The following is a 19,858-nucleotide window of genomic DNA, read 5'->3' as shown; positions in this document are numbered from 1 at the left end:
TCAGGATAACATTCATGCCCTGAGACCCGTTTCTTTGTTCACTAGACATTCAGTGATTCTTTGAACGGACACAAACGTATATCAGGGCCACGCAGTGCCAAATATTCATAAAGATAACAATAGCTGCTCTCAATCCCCTTATAAATAGCACTGAGAAGACTCAAAACCAAGTGCTAAGAATCTCATTATTTATTTCCTTTTGAAAGCCAAAATGTTGTTTGAAGAAAGAGGCTCAAGTGTCTAATATTTTAGCATTAAACACTTTCCATGTGTCCAGACTTTACAAAACTCTTGTACAAAATGCCTAAGCATTAAATGGAATATTTTTGAGTTTTAAAATAATCTAATGACAATTAAGAATCTGTCCCTCTTATGACCAGCAGGAAAGGAGCACAGCAGATAGCTATTGTAACTCATTTCTGTAGAGGAGTGCCACACAGATGAGAAAAGCAGACCATCAGCAGACTGATAACTCAGCCCACATATAAGATATTATTCTGCACACTCAATAAAAATTGGTTCAGTATTTTTAAACAGTAAGCTGTGCTTTATATACATATACAAATTACAGAACATAAAATTAAAAAGCTACACTCATGTTTAGGGATTTTGTGAAGCACATGCACATTTTGTTCACCAGGCACTCACTGACCTGACCAGGTCCTTCTCTGACCTCCCCACTCATGTCTCATCCACACTGCCAGACACAGTCCAGAGGTCATATTGCAACAAAGGAGCTCAGACGTATTATGCACACTCTTGTTTCTTGAATAAATCAGCTCTTGATCTTGGGTAGGGAACATGAGCTGATATAATGCAGGTGGTTATAATTATAAAGATATCTATCAATTCTCAAAAAAAAAAAAAAAAAAAAGGGTTAAAATTCCTCTGCCTCCATGAACAAAACAAATGGTACTTGGAGATTGTTCCAAAACAAAGGCACGCATTCCCATAATCTACTTCAACAGAATTCACAATACTTTTTTAATGCTATTTCTACAAACCTTGTACTTGAAATTGATATTCAAAACACAAAAATATCCACCATAACTAAGTCTGTGACATAGACAAAGTTAGGTTTCTGTAGGCTGGTGTGGAAAACTTGCTTGTGGATACCAGCATTTTGCAATATAATTTTAAAGTGTAGCTCATTTCTAATTTTTAATCTAAGCATAAAACAACTGATTTTTTTCTTTTTTAAATGATGTCTTGAGAGTGATGTAATTTTACATCTACTGTACAAAAGATTTTCCTTATTTAATAGCAGAGTATAAATTCTGGAAGCAGATAAAGATCTTATTATTATGGAAGAACAGTAAAATGAGATCTACAGTGCCATTATTTTTGAAATTAGACACTGTACCTTAGTCAAAAGATCCAAATATAGACTATGCTCTGGTCTGTATGTCATTGATGAAAAATGGTCCTTGAGTCTACTTAAAGAGACCAGGAAGACACAATTAATATTTTGATTTCTCACAGGAAAAAAAAAAAAAAAAAAAAGAAGCTACTGCAACATATAGGAGTTTTGAAGCTCTGGTGACTGTGGAAAATAGTAGACTCAAAAGTCTGTGACTAACAGAAAATAGTAGAAACAAAAAAATGTTAACTGAGTTACTATATATAGTCCATGTGTAATTCAAACTTACTCTCACACTAAAACTGCTATGGGTTCACTGTAATCTCAACAGGAGAAATCATGACTCAGTGAGAAATCAAGCTACGGTGAGGAACATCTAGTGTTCTATAACGTTCACTATATTAAGAAGATAAACAAAGCCCTGCCTCTAACCTGGTTCTTTGATACAGAATGTTTACACAGAACTTGCACATATTATCCATATACTTTTATGGAGATTGTATTCAATCTAGATTTGGAGATGGTACTTAGGTCTGAAACTAATGCCTCCTATTTGTTTCCATGGAAACTACAACAGATACAAAGAGCAAAAGAACAAACGCAAACTCTCAGCCACAAAGCACTATTTTTCAACATACACATCACCCATCACCATTAGCTATGAATTTTCACTAGTCATGAACAAGAGCCTGTACGCCATGTTTGTAAAACTCTGCAGTAGTGGAGGTGACACACTGTCACTGTCACAAGTACTGAAATGCACCACCCACTGCCTGATTGTGCTCACATCCACTGTTAAGTCCCCATAAACATTCAGCAGGGAGTGATAAAAATCAATGGGTCCCATTTTTTCAGCATGGAGCAATTCAGTGACATTGCCTCATATGCACTTCCATATCAGACACCATACATGTGCCATACCACCAAGACTCAGCTCTGACACTGTGGGCCAACATAATAAAACGGGGCATTATTTTTGGAGCAGCACTTCCACTAATACACATTTGATTAATTCTCCCACACACATCTTTGACCAGGAAACCATGTATACTTCTTTGGCTAATCTCAATGATTCTTCCAGGCTCATTAGGTGTTCCTGTACAGTAAGACTGATACCCTCGCCCTTATACAGTATATCAAGGACATATGATAATGATAACAATCAATGTTATTTTAACACTGCACAAAGGCCAAGATGTCAAGGCCATTACCTCAGAAGAAAAGAGGACTATTGATTATTAACTAGAGACTGGCTAGAAATGAAGAAATTAATAGGTAGATTACCCATCTACCAATTAGCGGTAAACTCCTAGTAACGTATTTAAGATGCAAATTAACTACATACAGCAGGGGTGGTGGAGGTGGACGTGTTCATCATTCAGCACCATTATTTCGATTGAATATGTTTCAGAAAAGAAAATTCTGTGCTATAGTTGCAGAAAATGAAGGGAAAGAGGTTACCTGTTAGTTTAGTAATACTATGTCTACACAGGCAACTTTTCCAACCATCACATGAAAGGTTCTGTAGTCTCTCAGAGATAGTCCAATTGACTTAGCAGACAGAGCTGAGATAGCCATGCCGTAAGAGTCTTTATGCATTAGTGACTGAGTAGCATAAAATGCTCAACTAGAATTATTTGACAGCATATGTAAATATATACTTATATGTACTTACCTTACACCATCTCTGCCCAGATACTTTGCTCTACATTTCTATAACCAAAAGGTCTAATGATCTTCTACATGTTCAGAAAATGTAAAATTCCCTTTTGTCCATTTTTCTTCCTATCAGCAGTGGAAATTCATACCTTTCCTTTTTTGTTTCTTTATTTTTTTATTTACATCTTTTTGACTGAATTTCAGAAGAGTTAATTTTTATGCATCAGCAGAAAAAATAAAATAAAATAAAATAAAATAAAATAAAATAAAATAAAATAATAAGAGCTCTTATTCTGCAGCTGAGATTGCTACTTCAGGAGGCCATGTCACTAGATATGAAGGAATTTATGTAGGACTCTTACCTTCATCCTGAATTCCCTGATTTCTGTTACCCTAGGGAAAACAGATATCGGCAGAGTCATGTGTCTGAATGATGTCAGGAGACAGTTTTCTCCTAACTTTGTTTGCTAAGTAGTCAACTATCTTTGAAAAATGTTCCTAAAACTTTTTGAATTTTATTCCATATCCTGAAAACATCACTGTAAACCCAGTGTAGGCAGCTAACTATGTTTTCTTTACAGTCTTTTATTTTAAGATAAAATTTACATTATAAGAATCTTTTACTATATAAATACTGTTTTCTCTCCCTCTGAGCATCAGAGAGAAAGAAGGACTATTGTTTGGATGTTCTCCTAAAATATTTTTTCTAGCTTTACCACAGCTGTAGGGCTCAAAAGTAGAATTAATTCAGAGAAATCCTTTGGCCTACATTTTGTGTTTAGCCTTAGAACTTATGAAAATGGGTAGAAGCATGAAAATTTTACTTCTTAGAATTCTGCATCTCTTAGTGGTGAGACCTCTTGAGAAGCATTTCAATGTTTTTAGACTGCTAAGTAGGTATCAGGCAAAGAGTGTAAGCTCTTACTTCCTTATTGGCTTCACACTTTGAGGGTAAAAGTGATTTAGATTCTTAAATCCATTCTTTAAGCACCACTGGAATTCCTAAAAATCATTATTCTGTTGCAATATATTCATAAAGTTTCTACTGGTAGCAAGTCTGGAAACTGCTTAAACCTGATTATGTGAAGCAACCTGGTGACTGACCCAAACTTAGACCTTACAGCCCTCAAATATCAGACATCTATCCATCATCTCAGCAGATTTTCTCAGGTAGTTGTCCATAAAGAACAACCCCAGACAGAAAGCACCAGGCTGAAGGTTCCATGTTGTTGCTCAGCCTAGTAAATCTGGCCACTGCAATGTTCTAGAAAAACTCCCTGGTCTTATTTGCAGCAATGACTGAGTTTAGGTCTCCCTTCTTCTAGGAAGTATAACAGCTTCAGAGGAAGTCTTTCTCAGTATTTCTCATTGAGGCTGTTCTACTTTATTAAAACTAGGTAGAATGTTTGAAGGCTGGCAGCCAGAACAACCCCTAAAAACTCAAGTATTCCTTATTTCACACAGAGTTTCTCCCACATCTTTCAAACCATTCCCACACAGAAGGCATTCAGAAGGACCTCAAAGCATAACATCAAAGCAGGATTGCCAGCAGAAAAAAAAACACCTCTGTTTAGCAAACACTTGAGATCACTGGTAGAGTGAGGCCCTAACTTTAGAACACATGTGGTGTCACAAAGGCAATTGAAACAACAGCAAGACATATTCCACATAACAAGAGCAACTCTATCAGCTACATTACCAGACTGGACAACCCAAGCAAAGGTAGTGATACCCAGAAGTACACTGAAGCTGAAGAAAGTTGGATGGAAAAGATGGGGAAAACTTTTACAAGTGAAATATAAACAAGCCAGAGCTTACACTTTCCTTAGAAAATTTCTGACTGTCATTCAATTTGAAATACACAAAAGTGAAGGGAAGGGTGTACAAGAATTAGGGTAGCAACAAACATTTGTCTATCATTTCCCATCTTCTTTTCCAGAGAGCTTAAAAACAAAAGACCAAATAATGCAGTGGGACTAACACTTCTGGGACAGGGAGAGAATCTTAACCTACTATTCCCATAAACTTTGTCTTATTGCTCTGATTGTCACCATTAAAATTGAGATTCCTTCCAAATTTTGATCTAAGATTCCTTTATAGAATTATTTGGCCATTGTCCTTTGTTCTGTTTTTGTAGGAATGTATCTGTTGCCCACTAAGGGCAGCCAGCAAGAGCACTTTATTGTAGCTAGCTTATTTACAGGAGGCTCAGACAGATGAGTTTGCCAGTTTCCAAAGGAATCTTTAGTTTCTTGAGCCAGAACCCTGTTGCTGCTGATAATGCCAGAAAGGCTATGAATGCTTTATTCCAGCTGGAACATGCAAAACATCTGGGGAATGTTTCCAGCTTTGGCAACAGTTCTGTGCTGTTACAACATTAGCCTCCATCATTGTGGCCACTTTCATTACGGTATTCTTTCTAGCCTGCAAAGAGAAGCAACAAAAAATGGGAGCATCTGGTAGAACTTGTGTCACATGTAACCTTGCTGATCCTTTCTTTCCAGACTGTGAGTCATTCACTCTTTGACCAAATCTTTAGCAAGACTGAAGTACGTACACTTAAGATCTTTTAAAAGAAAATTTAGTTCAAACCCTACTGAGCTTAAATTCCACCATGCCAGAGTTTACCAGGTGGTCTGTGACAAGCAAACATTTACTCATCCATTGCTTTCCCTTTCGCTGTCCTTATTAATCACATTTGGATGCTACTATAATAGAAAGCAGACACACAGAAAGCGAGGAGCAGCTTTAGCAGAAGTTCCCAGTCCTCTTTCCTATGGGAAAGGGATAAAATAAACATCTATTACTGATACTGTTTGTATCTCTTTTTTAAACAGTAAAATTTTAAGATGAAAATCCTGGCAACTCCCAAGAATCTCAGTAAGTTTAAACTGGGAGAAGTGGTTAATATAAGAGGGTTTGGGGTACTTATTAAAAACCCTAGGGCCCTTAACTGGATAGACTCAGGCCAAGATATGCAGTCTAAAGGAGCTCTTCTGGCTTTTCTCTGATTAAGATAGTATCTAAGTAAATAAATATGCTTACCACTACAGGCCTTAAGGGATGAATAACTGGTCTTATAGCCCTAGTAAAGGCTCCTAAGACTGTGCACTGGCCAAACACCATTACAGCAGGCAGATTCAGTGCCCCTTTCCAAGACAGGCTGAAGGATTTCCTAGAGCTTGAATGAAAATGCTGAGGAAGTAGTTGTTTATATTTCCTGTAGTTTTTGAAAAACAGTCATAAAAAGGTCTCTGATCTTTAAATGAAATGGATAGTATCCCAAACTCACCCAGGGACCATAACTACAGAACCTCAGGAGAGTTTCTGTAGTGGATATATCCCTTCCAGTTCAAGGATTCTGTTCTCTAATATGGTCAGTTAATTCATTTACCTTAAATTCTGACTGGCATACGAGATACTCTTGTTACACTAGATAGAAATAAATACATAAAATTTTAACTCCCTTAATTTTACCAGACAGATCTAATAAATGCACATAACTAATGGGTATATAATGACTTCCCTAAACTCCTACTTGTAGATCATGCATTCTATTTCCCAGTACATCTTTTTCCCCATGAAAAATTAAATTGGAAAGTCAACAAGAGAGAAATCATATTGGGGACATTTTCACTCCATTCATTTACATTTCCAGTCTTTGCAGAATGTGGATAGCGTATTTTATGGCATATTTGGTTGCTATTCAAAACATCTTTTTTTTTTTTTTTAACTGAATAGCAAAATTATTAGATGAGTAGAATCCTGTATGCATAATAAGAGCACAATTTAAAGCTGTCCCTAGGCTAATTTATGAAGCACTAAATCAATTGGAAAAGTTTTCACTCTTTCTTAAAGAGGCACATGGTTACTTTTTCAGTTGGTTTCGTCTGTTTTCATGGACTATGCATTGATTATAGCCTGGTACAGTTAGCCAAATGCATGTGGGAGAACTATCTGAGGGATAAAACTGATGATACTTATACTCTTCTGTTTCTCTTCCCTTTCTAAGTAAACTTCCTGTTGACTAGTACAGAGCCTTACTGAATAAGGCTCACAGGCACTGACCACTGAGTAGGAGAATTCAGTCAATGGATAGGAATTTTGAAAACAGGTACTTTTGGTTGCACAAGGTCAAGGCATGTAAATCTGTCTAACAAAATATGTGAAATATTTTTTCATATCCCAGTAAGGATGTGTAAGCACTTTATGTTTCCAGTAAATACTGAAAAACGTTCATTCCACATTTGGTGGAATAGCTAACAACAGTATGTGAAAATAATTGTGATATTTAGCACATACACATGGAACTCAAAGCACAGTAAAAAAAAAGCTGTCAGGTGTCATTCCCATTTATATTGATACGAAATAGAACCACATGGTGCATCTTCCCCACATCATCCAGCAACAGACACAAAAGTAAGATGCAAGGCTCTTGCCTAGATCAGCAAAACACTGAGCTGTTTTACCCACTCTTTTTGATTCCGTATTAGTGCATTAACGTTGGTATTTCCAATTTACTCACAGAAACATATTTCATCCACAGATGGTTGCCACTAGTGCCCATTGATGGGCTTCCTCATTCCAAGAGTGCTCTGAGGGGAAAAGTTTTGCAACATATACATGGCTCTCTCGTATACAGGTAGCCTCATGAAGAAATTTTGCCCTGGTTTCAAACATAGGAAGTTATACAGAGAAAACAATGTAGTAGCAGGACCTAGCTGATTGCTTTAGCTTGACTCATACATACAATAATCTAAGACAAGTAAAAAGCTCTTCTTGAGAAAGAAATAAATTTCATCTCTTTAGGGCTTATTCTGACATCATTGTCATTGACTGAGAAATCAGGATAACATTTATTGCTATGTTACTTTCATGTTTGATTTAAAATGTAATTTATTACATTATTATGTACTCTCGTTCTGGGATTTTTAATTAGACACATTTTGGAAAATCAAAGTTGAGGCACATTCTTTGTTAAATTGGTAACAATTAAATCCTAAACTGGTAAAATGGGCCTAATTTTATCCAGCAGAATTGCACTATGGATTCATAGATTTAGTCTTTGATTTTCTGTTCATGTTTAATGCCTCTCCTTAGCTAAACAGGACCTACGGATTTGCATATTTGTACTTTTGTCATTCAAAAGGGCAAATTACATCTCCCAATAATGTAACTGGCACATTACGGCACCCCCTCACATGACATAGTTTAAAGGGTATAACTAGCAAAACAAAGTCCTTATTTGTTTGCCACCATTGGAAACTGAAAAGCAAAATAGTCTTCTTAAATCAGTGTTGACAATAACCAGAATATAACCTCCTATTTCCTGCCCATAGGTAGCCACCTTTCTAATAGAGATTTTTTCACACCTGTTCTGTATATGGAAGGATATAAAATCCAATTCTTTGAAGTATGATTTGGACTTTTAACACACTGCAGCATTTTAGGTTCATGAAACTGAGATGGTTAATATTATTCCACTATTATATTTATGTGAAAGAAAGCTGTAGTTATTTTTTAGCTAGATCACCTTCTCAGGCACAATGCTCTCCTCTTCACGGCCACATCATATCCATACCAAAAGCTGTTAAACCAGCTGAGCATAGTTTAGCACTCGTTCAGAGCAATGCTTTTTCCTAAACTCTACATAATCAGAACAGGCATAGAAAAGTATGTTATCAAACTGTCTGTGTATGTTTATTTTTTATGGTAGCTTTTGAAACCCTCACATAGCATATCTGGACTGGGTGAACAGTTAGAGTCATTGGAAGGCTTTGCTGAAAAGTTATAAATGATTTCACCACAGAAGAAGGCAACTAGGACAGACCGAACTTATCACAGCATTTAATAACCTCAGCATGCCATTCAAACCTGCCTATTTCACAGGCTAGAGTGTCAGCGAGCAGGGGAAAAAAGAGTTTCCTTAATTCTACAGTCACGCATAGAGTTTATCATACCAGTTGGAAATAACCGGGCTCTGTGAAGGTAAAAGAGAACCAACATACATGCATTACTTGAAAGTCCTCTTTGAGGTCATAAGCACTGCATATGCCTCATGCTGGCCTTATTTAGATGATTGAAACTCACTCCTAGATACACCATACAAAATAATGTAGAAATTCTGTGCTTGCAAGAGGTAAAAAAAGGTCTGCTGCTGCGGTTTTATTAAAGTCTCATAGTTCTGTACAAATGTGGAACCATTTTATAAATGTTGGCAATATCCTCTTGAATACCTATGGCAAGTGCCATTAACATAAAATACAAAACTGAATTTGGCATGATGAGATACTTAAAATTTAGACACGCAGTTACTACATTTAAATATGTACTTCACAGATATATTTTTAAACCATTTATTTTTTAAAAACAAGCAATTTCAATGCCTTATATTTGGAGTTTTAATTCCAATCAAGCTAATTTCTAGTCATCACAAACACATACCTGCCAGTAATGAAGGTTGTTTAATTAGGTCCAGATAAAATAGCTCCAATTCTGTTTCTGATCCACCTGTCAAAGCAAATCAGTCTTTAACACGACTTTAAAAAAAAACAAATTAGACTAGCTGATGATTTTTTGAATATTCAAGTAGACACACTGGAGATGAATCCAAACAGTACTTGTGATTGAACAAAAGCCTGGAACATGACCTCGAAGATGAAGTGATCTTGTTCTGCCAGAAGCAGATTTCCAAGCTTGGCATTTCAGGATTATGAAGTCAAGGACAGGGTGTGAAAAGGCGGCTACTGGGAAGAACAGCAGTGTCTTCTACAGCTTAGGGCAAGGTAACATTTCAATGATATGTAAAATTAAACACAAATAACAATGTTAAAGGTCCTACTTAAAGCCCCAAAGCCAGGTGATTTCAGAACAGACATGTCCAACTCTTGCTATTAAGTCTTCATGGAAAAAAAAATGCTTATTTATTTGTGTTACTAGTAGACAAACAAGCAGGTGATCTAGAAGGATTCTTATGATTGAATGTTAAAAAAAATTTCATTGGTTTCTCAGATGGACTAGGAGTTGAAATACATTTACTGGTAGACAAATATCAACATAAATTGACCATCGTAAGTGGCATTATTTGATGTATAAAATCCTAATTAAAATTGCTCATCACAGCTCTAAGTAATCATCACTAATAATCGCTTACTAGTTTGGAAGCTCTACCAACAACTTCAAAAAGTGCAGGAGTACGTACAAATGCTAGGCAGCAGACTGAAAGAAAATACTGATTAAGAAATGCCACACAGAGACACACTATTAACATTTTGAACACCAAAAAAAAAAAAAAAAGTAATTCAAATTTTAATATGGAAAATACTTAGTAAGCTCTGGTAAGCAAATTAGCATACATCTGCTTGTTGCTTCTGTGCTTACAGTGTATTCACTCAATTGAGAACTCACCAAAAAAAGTCAGTATTTCACTTTGTGTTCTTCACTCAAGCCTACAATTTATTCCACTGTGATGATTCTTCTCACATTTTTCATTCTCTTCAAAGTATTTCTAGTGATGTTAGAGCACTAATTTTTCTCTAGTCAATTATACATATTGTATTGGAGAGCCTTCTGCCTTCTAAAAGATAAACTTGTCCATTTTGATTGATTTACAATGCATGAGTAAAGTGGCTTCTCTTTTCTTCTGCTTGGTATTCTAAGAACCATCTTCATTTTATGTTTGATTTGTTTAGAATGCACAGTTTTTGACTCAGCTTTCCAAATTCAGTCACAATGGTCTGATTTTATCAGATGTCTACATTAACTTCTTACCTTGTGCACCCAAATTTGGTACAGGATTTATGGCAGCAATGGGTCACAGTTGTTACAGTTGTATCAGTTTACACAATGCTTTTTTTTGGAATTGTTTTCTCTGTGAATAAAGTCCTGACCCAATAAAGTCAATCAGAATTCTTCCATTTCCCCCTATCAAATCATATGAGAGAAACCTATGTTTATAAGTCTTGAAATGCATTCAGGTTTGCTTCATTACAGTCTTTCCATTTCATTTTTAGGAAACCTGTCTGTTCAGATGATGAGATCTAAACAACCTTAAGCTGTGAAAATGGCAAGTCATTAACTTTTTCTGCCTGTGTATGACAAACAGTTTCACAAGTCCTCCTTGAAATGAGGATATGACTTGTTTTCACCCTCATCTTATTTTGCTCAAGGTACAATGGGAATGAATTAGGATCATGAGTTAGAACATGAGATTTCTTTTTTTTTTTTTTTTTTTTTTTTTTTTGCATCATTAGGTCTAAGCCTGGGGAAGACCTGTGTATGTTTGCCTTGGCTGCCAAATTAGGGAATAGATTCATATGCACTTGCTCCACCTGGAATACAAGCGGCTCTTTGTTGTAGTGGATGTCATGCTACAGGGCATTTGGCTGCTAAAAGAGTTTATGCTTTAAACTCGGCATTTGCACACATATCACTCATTACCTATGTGCTTTATATTAATTAGATATCGTTTACAAGAGATTCAGATTCTTAACTTTCATGTATGACCACCACCTCCACTTACTTAAACTGATTTGTATTTAGCTATTCTGTTTATGCCTTTTTTTATTATTATTATTTATTTATTTATTTATTGCCTCTAGACTGGAAGTAGCTGGATATTTATACTTATTTCAAAAACAGATATGCATTGTTTCAGAATATACCATGTATTACTACTGCTTGAGCCGACATAAATTTGTGGTATCTTTATACAGTATAATTAATATATAACAATGATTGGGTCAAAACATTTTGCCTTGTTAGATTCTTCCTTCCCAAGTAAATACACTCTGAGGTAAATAGAAGTTGTACATTGCAAGTCTACAGAAAGGAACATGAAAGGTTTTCCTTGACCTCTGCTTATGATATTACAAATCTAAAGTAGTAACAATGCATGGCAAAACTGTTAAAGGGAACAAATTATATAAATTGGGAATTTGGCTAGGTCTTAAGAGTACTGCCAGCAGTTGGCCAGTGGTAGATTATTAAAACTCACGCTTTGCTTCATGACATCTTGAAAGTTTTTTACCATAAGGAGCAATAAGGCCCTCATGGGATGACTAACTCTACTACCATTTAACTACTCTAAGTCAGTAGACACAAGTAGCTGTTTGTTTATTTGAGCTCCATTTACCACAAAATCTGTCAAGCTTCCAACAGTATTTAGGACTGTGTTAATTTCTCCTCCTAGCTGGTAGCTGCAGCTCATACCCACAGCTGCCTCCGAGCAGGTAGTAGACAGCTACAGACAGCCTGCCTTCTTTAGGTACTTTGAATCATTTGTTTCTGTTAGGATGGTACAGTTGCTCATCACATCAGCACGAGTTCTCCGCTCCCCTGTGATTTTTTTTCATTCAAAGTAATTTTTGTATCATTTCTCACCTAGCCTTGATATTTCTGACATGATGCTTCACTAATTATACACCTTCTATTACCACAAAACTAACTCAGCTTGTCCATACTTACTTGTGCAGTAAAAGGTGAAAAATAAAAAGCAGTACAGGAGTGTCTTACTTCACAAGCCTGCCTTTCCAGTGTGCTCAAATTCATGCCATTAAACATGCTTTTAACAAGCCAAGTATTGCACCTTTTTCCCCAGCTACAGAAAGCAGGGAGGGGAGGCACTTTGCTGTGTAAAATGGCACACACATTTTCTAGATCTCATGTTCTAATGATATTAGCTCAAAAGATTGAATTAAATTAAGAAAGGTTAATGAAAGGTTCCAATCACGATTGCAGTGACCAATCCAAAGCAAAAGGGCAAGAGAAATGGCAGCTTTAACAATTAAACCCCCTCAACACGTTCCTTTTAACACAACTGCCATAACACAGTGAAATGCCACAGTTAATCAGATCACACTCACTGCTAACACTCTGTGCTAAAAAGTTGTTGTGACTGCCCTGTTGGGATGTTCTACAAGATGATCATGCTCTTCATTAATCCGTAATAATGGCAGAGCATATTAGATGTCATACAAATTAAGATCCCTAATTGTTTACAAATATAGGACTTATTTATATATTTTCTTCAATCTGATATTTTAAAATGGCATTATAAACATAAAATCAACTCCTTACTCCCCTGTAAATCTCAATTCTACTTCTACACATACGTAGCAGACACGTTACGCTGTACAAGTTTCCAGTGTATGCTGAAAGTACTCCTATCTCACTGAAAGCCAAAAGCTAGTCTGGCTCTACATCACAGTGAGTTAATACATCATCTTGCTTCAAGTATTTATTTCTCTGACTCTATTAAGTTGTAGGCAAACATCTGAGTAGTTGAACCTCCCCCAGGGTTTCATCATGTTTTAGGATTTGACCTGTCTACATATGAAGAAAATTCAATTGCAGAATTTTTATAGATCTAGCATATGTCATAGAAATAAGCTATCCTATAAACACCCACTTTTTGCTGTAGTATGCTCTGAAGTCCTTGCTGAGGATAAAAGAAAACAAAAATGCTTAAGCTTGCAGAGGAAGAAAGACAATAGATCCGTAACAGCATTAGGTCTGTATGTAGAAAACTCTGTTCAATTCACTGTTTCCTTCATGCCTCGGTTGTGCAAGTGATATTATCTCTACACAATAAGGCTAAGAGCACTTCAAACTACAACTCCAGGGTATTCCAGGGTTAAGCAATTAAAACATTTTGGCACTTCTATATATTTTAGTAGCAGAAACACCCCAAAGGAAACTGCAAGTCAGCTGAAGCATCAGTGAATAAAAAGGAAGGGAATTTTTTTTTTTTTTTTTTTTTTTTTTTGTGCACTATCACAAAATACATTACTCACACTTCTTGTCATGGCCCCACAGACCGGTTCTGGACTCATGTTACCATAGGTACAGCCTGCAACCACAGGCACTGCCATGTTGAGTCACAGTGAGCCCCTGGATGCTGAATTGTCAGAAGGCTTTCCTGCGCCAGGGCAGGAGAACTGGCAGGGATGCAGAAGCAGTGACTGGAAGCCAGACTGCCTGGTTGTGCAACAACCAGTGAGGTTGACTTCCCTGCAGTGTCAAACTGCAAATAGTCAAAAGCCTTGATTTCAAGTATAATTTAAATGGACAAGCCTGTATTGGAAGAAGCAGTCACACTCTGCCCCTTAATGTCTAGCTACTGTACGCCCTGAACTCCTTGGCAGAGCCCTGGGGTGCATCAAGCAGAGAACTTCTTCAAGTTAAACTGAAGCCAGAAAAACAACACATGAAATTAAAAAAAGAAAGAAAGAAAGAAAGAAAAGGTCTTCCTCAATTTGATTCACCATCCATTTAAAAAATATATATTTTATCTATATACTTTATATATAATAAAAATGTTCTGAAAAGTAAGATAATATGGCATGATGTGTCAAGGGGGAGAAAATGCATTCCCATTAGCAGTAGATGGGTAAATCATGTTTTGGGTGAAGACAGGTAAGCTACATTAAGGATCTGGTGGATTTAGGTAGGCTTAGGATGTTGCTGCTACCATCCATGAAAGGTTACCTCCCCACAACAGAGATGTAGTGTAACATGCTCATGCTATGAATGCCTACACATTTATTAGCCTAAAAATACTACAGGCTATGGCCTGTGGCAGCTGAGAGGGACTGTTTCCCAGCACTGGAGCAGGGGTAGTGTGGGTATTTTGGGGACTGCCACATCTTAAATCATTGCAAGGAAAATGTAGCATATTTATCAGAGCCATACAAGTATATAAATGGGAATAGGAATAACTTAAATCACTTATGGGAAGAATGTTTGATAGTTTTGCTAGTCTGTTCTTCATACAGCAGATTTTTTGTAGCTTTTACAGTTTTACAGACATCAACTTGAGGAAATACACTATAGAGATATCAAAATACTTAAATAAAGGTTAATGAAAGGTTTTAGTCATAATTGCAATGACCATGACCGAATAGAAGGCCAAGGAACTTTGCAATTAAAAAATAATATCAAACTTTCATTTATCCCATTGCTAGAACACGAAGAAATGTCACCATTAATTATACTCCACAGTGATTACTAGAAGTTGTCATGTATCTCTTTGATGATGCAAGATGGTTGTTATGGCAATGAGATGCTACTAAAAATTCTTTGTAAGACCTAATTAGGACATTTGTTTAAATTGATAGGGGTTTTTTTTTACACTCTTTTTTTCATTTTTCTCCAGTTTTTTGTTTAGCTGTTTGCTTTTAAAATGTTAGGAAGACATTTTTCAATTACTTGAGGACTTAGACTGTTTATGTAAGTTATACCAGACATCTTCCTCTGCCTTTGCATGTTTCTGACTACTGAAAATCTATCCACTTAAAATATTTTCTCTACACAAGCATCAAGGTTATTTCTGTTATACACAGTGATTCAAAATGCTGATCTGACACTGTGTAGACATGAAGGAGACAATTCCCATTGAAAACTGTGCCTTGGATCTTTCTTTACCATCCTATAACACTCAGCAGGATCCTGATCTCCTTGTTCATGAAAACAAGCACCTACAAAATAGTGCACATCTGTTGAATATGGATGACATATGAGTGGCACGTGGTCAGCATGTGGCCAGTGTTTTTTACACAACAGAACTAAGGGATGCTACTCAAAGGGATGTGAACAAGCTTAAACAGGGATTCAGGTTCAGCAATTTGAAGAGCAAGGTGCTGCGTCTTGGTCAGGGCAGCCCAAGGCGTGAGTACAGACTGGGAGTGGAACTCAGAGAGAGCAGCCGTGCAGAGAAGAACTTGGGCGTTCTCAGAGCAGGGGGTTGGGACTAGGTGATCTTTAATGTTCCATTCCAATGCAAGCCATTCTATGATTCTATTCATGAAGTTAAAATTAACTTCTTGTTTTAATTGCTTATCAATTGCATAAACAAAATTCCCATGATCTATTTGGATTCTGATACCTTTCTATATAAAATTCCATAGTTTTAATGATTTTTTACTGTTTAAAATGTATATGTATGTAAATTATTATGCATCTGAGCCTTTCACATCAGAGGTGAAGCATAAATACTAAATCAATGTGTAAAATATCATGTCTGCTTTGATTATACCTAAATATATATATATATATTTTACTCTATTTTTAGATTTATTATACTGTAAAGTGTATAGATTGACACCCTTCCCAACTATTCCTTATAGTTTTATAGTAACAAAGTGAAACTTATCTTAAAAATATATATAATCATGAGGGACCAGGAAAAAAAAGTTAGCTGCCTAATACATTCATATATAATCAGTATTCCTTAACTGAAGGATAAATATGCCAGCAACTATGGAATACTGTCTTGTTTCCTCAGAACAGAGCTACCTACTGCAGATGGTCAATTTAGTGCAATTTTTTGCTTAAACTGGCTGAGACAGTATAAAACTTTCTTTTAGTTTAGATGGCATTTTTGCTCACGCTTTCCATAATTTATTATTGATTAGTCTTAGATTTATTGCCTATATTTTAGCTAACAATTTAGTATTCAAGAGATTTTAAAAATAAAACAGCTACAAAAATGCTGCAATTCGGCAATTGTGCCAAAGACCATTTTTCTTGCCCATGGACGTGATTGACATATGAATGTGACTCAGGAAGAAAACATTATTAATATGAAAAAAGTTATGACTTTTGAATGATGTTAGCTTGCCTTGTAATTCCCTGGGCTATATGTGCGTTTCGTATCTGGTGAGTATATATAGTGAGATTGTCTTTACACATTTTAACTTTTTAAATAATTTTGTTAAATGCAGAAGAGGGGAAAATAAAGACGTATTATTAATAAACAAGCAATTAAACAGGTTAGGGCAACAATGCAGTGCTGGTCATTCAGGAACCCTGTGCTAATTTTAATTAGCTGCTTTCCCTTGCTTTCAAATGTAATTAAAGCAGCTTAGTTGTGCTCAGTGATGCAAACCACCTTATTTAATCACTAACATTATTTCCCTGAACTATTAATGATTTTCAAAACGCTTGTTTATGCAGAATTAGAACAGTAATTATCTTACCAGTTAATTTTGTACCTTCACATTTCACACCTCGCTCAAACGTCATTCATTTACCACAGCCTTTCTGTCAAAACAAAGAAATGCTTGTTCTAAATGTGCTTCTGACTGCCAAATTGAAAGCCAAGTTTTGTAACACTAATAAAGTAGCTCCCAAGTGAAACAGGTGTAGTAATTTAGACCCTTCCTGTCTTGAGCTTGCACGTACATGCTATGTCTTTTCTTTATTAGCTTTAAAATGAGAGCTTGGTGTGCAAAATAAGCTATTTAATTCAGACTTGTGGAGCAGAATATAATCTTTAATTTAAACTAGAGCAGTAAAAAAAGGCCTTTAATTTTAACTGGCATGTGCGTGTGAATTTGAATTAATAATCCAGAAAATTGAAACTGTTTTGCTGCTGTTGCTGGATAGTGACTGTTCTTCACATGCCCTTAGTCTCACTCACTATTTCTCTCTCTCCCACGCTTTGCCTGGTGCTATTTTATGAGGTTGCTTTCTTAACGTATTCTAAAAAAGGAAGTCTCAGTTGATCGAACATTTGTAAAAATGTATTGTGTTGAAATAAATTCTTCTATCTGTGTTAATGCAGTTCACATAAAGAATGTAATTAGTGTATTCATTATATCTACTTAAGACAGAATTTAAATGCACTATGAATTTACACTTCACAAATCATCAGATTTAAATATTTCTCCTGTTAATTCTTTTACTGTAAGCTCGCAACTAATTGAGTATTTATAATCACAAAATACAATAGCCTTACAAACAGCACGTGCTTCTCTCCTAACCTTGTAAGAAAGCCTTTCCTATTATTGAGGAAATTAGGCAACTGCCCGGTGTCATACAAATTAAAATCTATGGCAGAACTAGAAATAAAGAAAAGACAGCTCCATCTTTCAGCTGTTCTGAAGTCTCTTTGGTGTCCCACATTTATCCCAAGTTGTGCAGCGAATGCTAGAGATGAGAGTGTTGCTTCTTGTTCAGAAGTTGGCCCTGAGCCAGATGAGCAGCCTATGGGGAGTCAGTCTGACTCTTTCATCTCTGAGGCCACAAATCAGACAAATAGTCATCTACCGATTTAATTCAATTCAATTAAGTTCAAAATTTCACCCAAAAGATAGGAAAACAGACCCCTCCTGTAAAATCAAGCCTATCGATTCCATACTGTATATGTGGATAGCACAAACACGTGAACATTTGGGAAAACCTCCCGTAAAAGAGAGGAACAAAAAGAAGGGATTTGATGTAATGTTTCTAACACTGACGTAATCTAACAAATGTTTTTACAGGTAAGGTAATTGCAAGCAGAATATTAGATCTTAGCTTCTAAAGGCTCATTAATGAGATTAAATTTAAACAGGAAATCAGTGCATATGACCTCCTATGGACTACTTTAAAGCATAAAGATATGCATTTGCATAAAGGGAAGGCAAGGCAGACACTTTACAAAGCATTAGTGTATGTGTTCATTAGAGGCACTGAATCACTGCAGCAAAGATTTTAAATACCCAACTGCATTTTACAAATATTCTATTTAAATACATTATAAATTATACAGAAGAAAGCACAGACTAATGTGAAAAGTATACTGTTTTAGTTAAAAAGTTGTATTTCATTTAAAAGTTTCACATTCAATCTGATGAAGTAGTTATACTTTAATAGATTTAAATGTATTAAATTTAAATGTGTTTCCAAAGGTTCTATAAATTTGGGAGAGCTAAAATTATTTCAGTATTTTCAGAATGCCCAAGATCCATGGTCTCCTGGCAACTAGCAATCACATGGCTGTAGAGGTTTTGGCCTACTGTTACAATGCCGTTATGTGTTTGGTTGATGATTTATTCAAACCCAGTTTCAAACCTGCTGTTAGCTCCCTCATTGCTTTAATGCAGCTACTCTACCATTCATAACTGTCAAGAACCAATTCATTGGGACTTGGGCTTATTAAGCCCCCAAACTGTGTAGTGAACGTACTCAGTTTTGTGCCTGGAAATGTGAATAAATACTATACTTTCCTTCCTTTTAAATTGATCTCTGGTATTTTTAACACCATGCAATATTTCTATCTTGTTATCAAGATACTCAGCCATGAACTCAAGAGAATGCACCGCCCTGCAGCTCTGTGCAATCCTGGCTGCCTCTTTCCTAGCAGAGGGAGAGGGTGCCTTGACACTCTGCCCTTACAGTGACTTACTGAATGGACAAAGGATGAGGTTTGTGATTTTACAGTGAACCAAGAAGGACAGGCTCATCTTCTACACACAGCACTGTACCTGGAGAAACAGCAATGGCCTTTTCTTAAGCAGTGACTTACTGCTTTCTAGGAAAGCAAAGAGGTTGCTCCGGCAATTAAAGAAGCAATCACAGAGGATATTTACGCTATTGAGGACAATATATCAATTCTCTTGGTCAAACATACCAACTGTATAAATAATATAAAGAGAAAATGGGTTTTGAAAATAAAATATTACTTAACAAGTGCATTTATATTTTAATCTAGCTCTGTTAATTCAATAGTTTCAAAAAGGCATATTTGAATTGGAGGCTCTAATAGTTTTTCATGTTGAATAACGTGGTAATGGGATTTTTCTCCATTCTGTACACATGAGGAACATTCTAAAATGTGTTGCCACAATTACACAGCAGCAGTGTGCATGCTATTTAATGTGAGCATGGGAATAAAGCTGGTTTTAGCCATTTGGTTTAAAACAATCATAAATAGCCATTTTAACATAATGATTCTAGTATAAAATGCTTTGCTTTAATTTCAAGGATTCTAGTGGGGAAAACATAATATTCTGAGGACTAATTTAATTTAAATTAGGACTACCGTGAAAGTGAGGTTCTGACTTAATGGCAATTAAA

General features: G+C 36.0%; 1 long non-coding RNA gene across 1 annotated transcript in view; it reads right to left on the bottom strand.

Moving 5' to 3' along the window:
* The window catches only part of LOC101750715, a 424,944-nt gene that overhangs the window by 310,145 nt on the left and 94,941 nt on the right, over window positions 1-19,858 (bottom strand). The window contains exon 3 of the long non-coding RNA XR_005862065.2: window positions 9,464-9,529. This is a non-coding gene — a long non-coding RNA (uncharacterized LOC101750715). The remainder of the gene's footprint in view (window positions 1-9,463; window positions 9,530-19,858) is intronic.

The sequence above is a fragment of the Gallus gallus genome, chromosome 8 (genome assembly GCF_016699485.2).
Source record: "Gallus gallus isolate bGalGal1 chromosome 8, bGalGal1.mat.broiler.GRCg7b, whole genome shotgun sequence".
NCBI classification, from domain to species: domain Eukaryota; kingdom Metazoa; phylum Chordata; class Aves; order Galliformes; family Phasianidae; genus Gallus; species Gallus gallus.
Note: the sequence above shows the minus strand (reverse complement) of the source record. Positions and strands in the feature narration are given on the sequence as shown.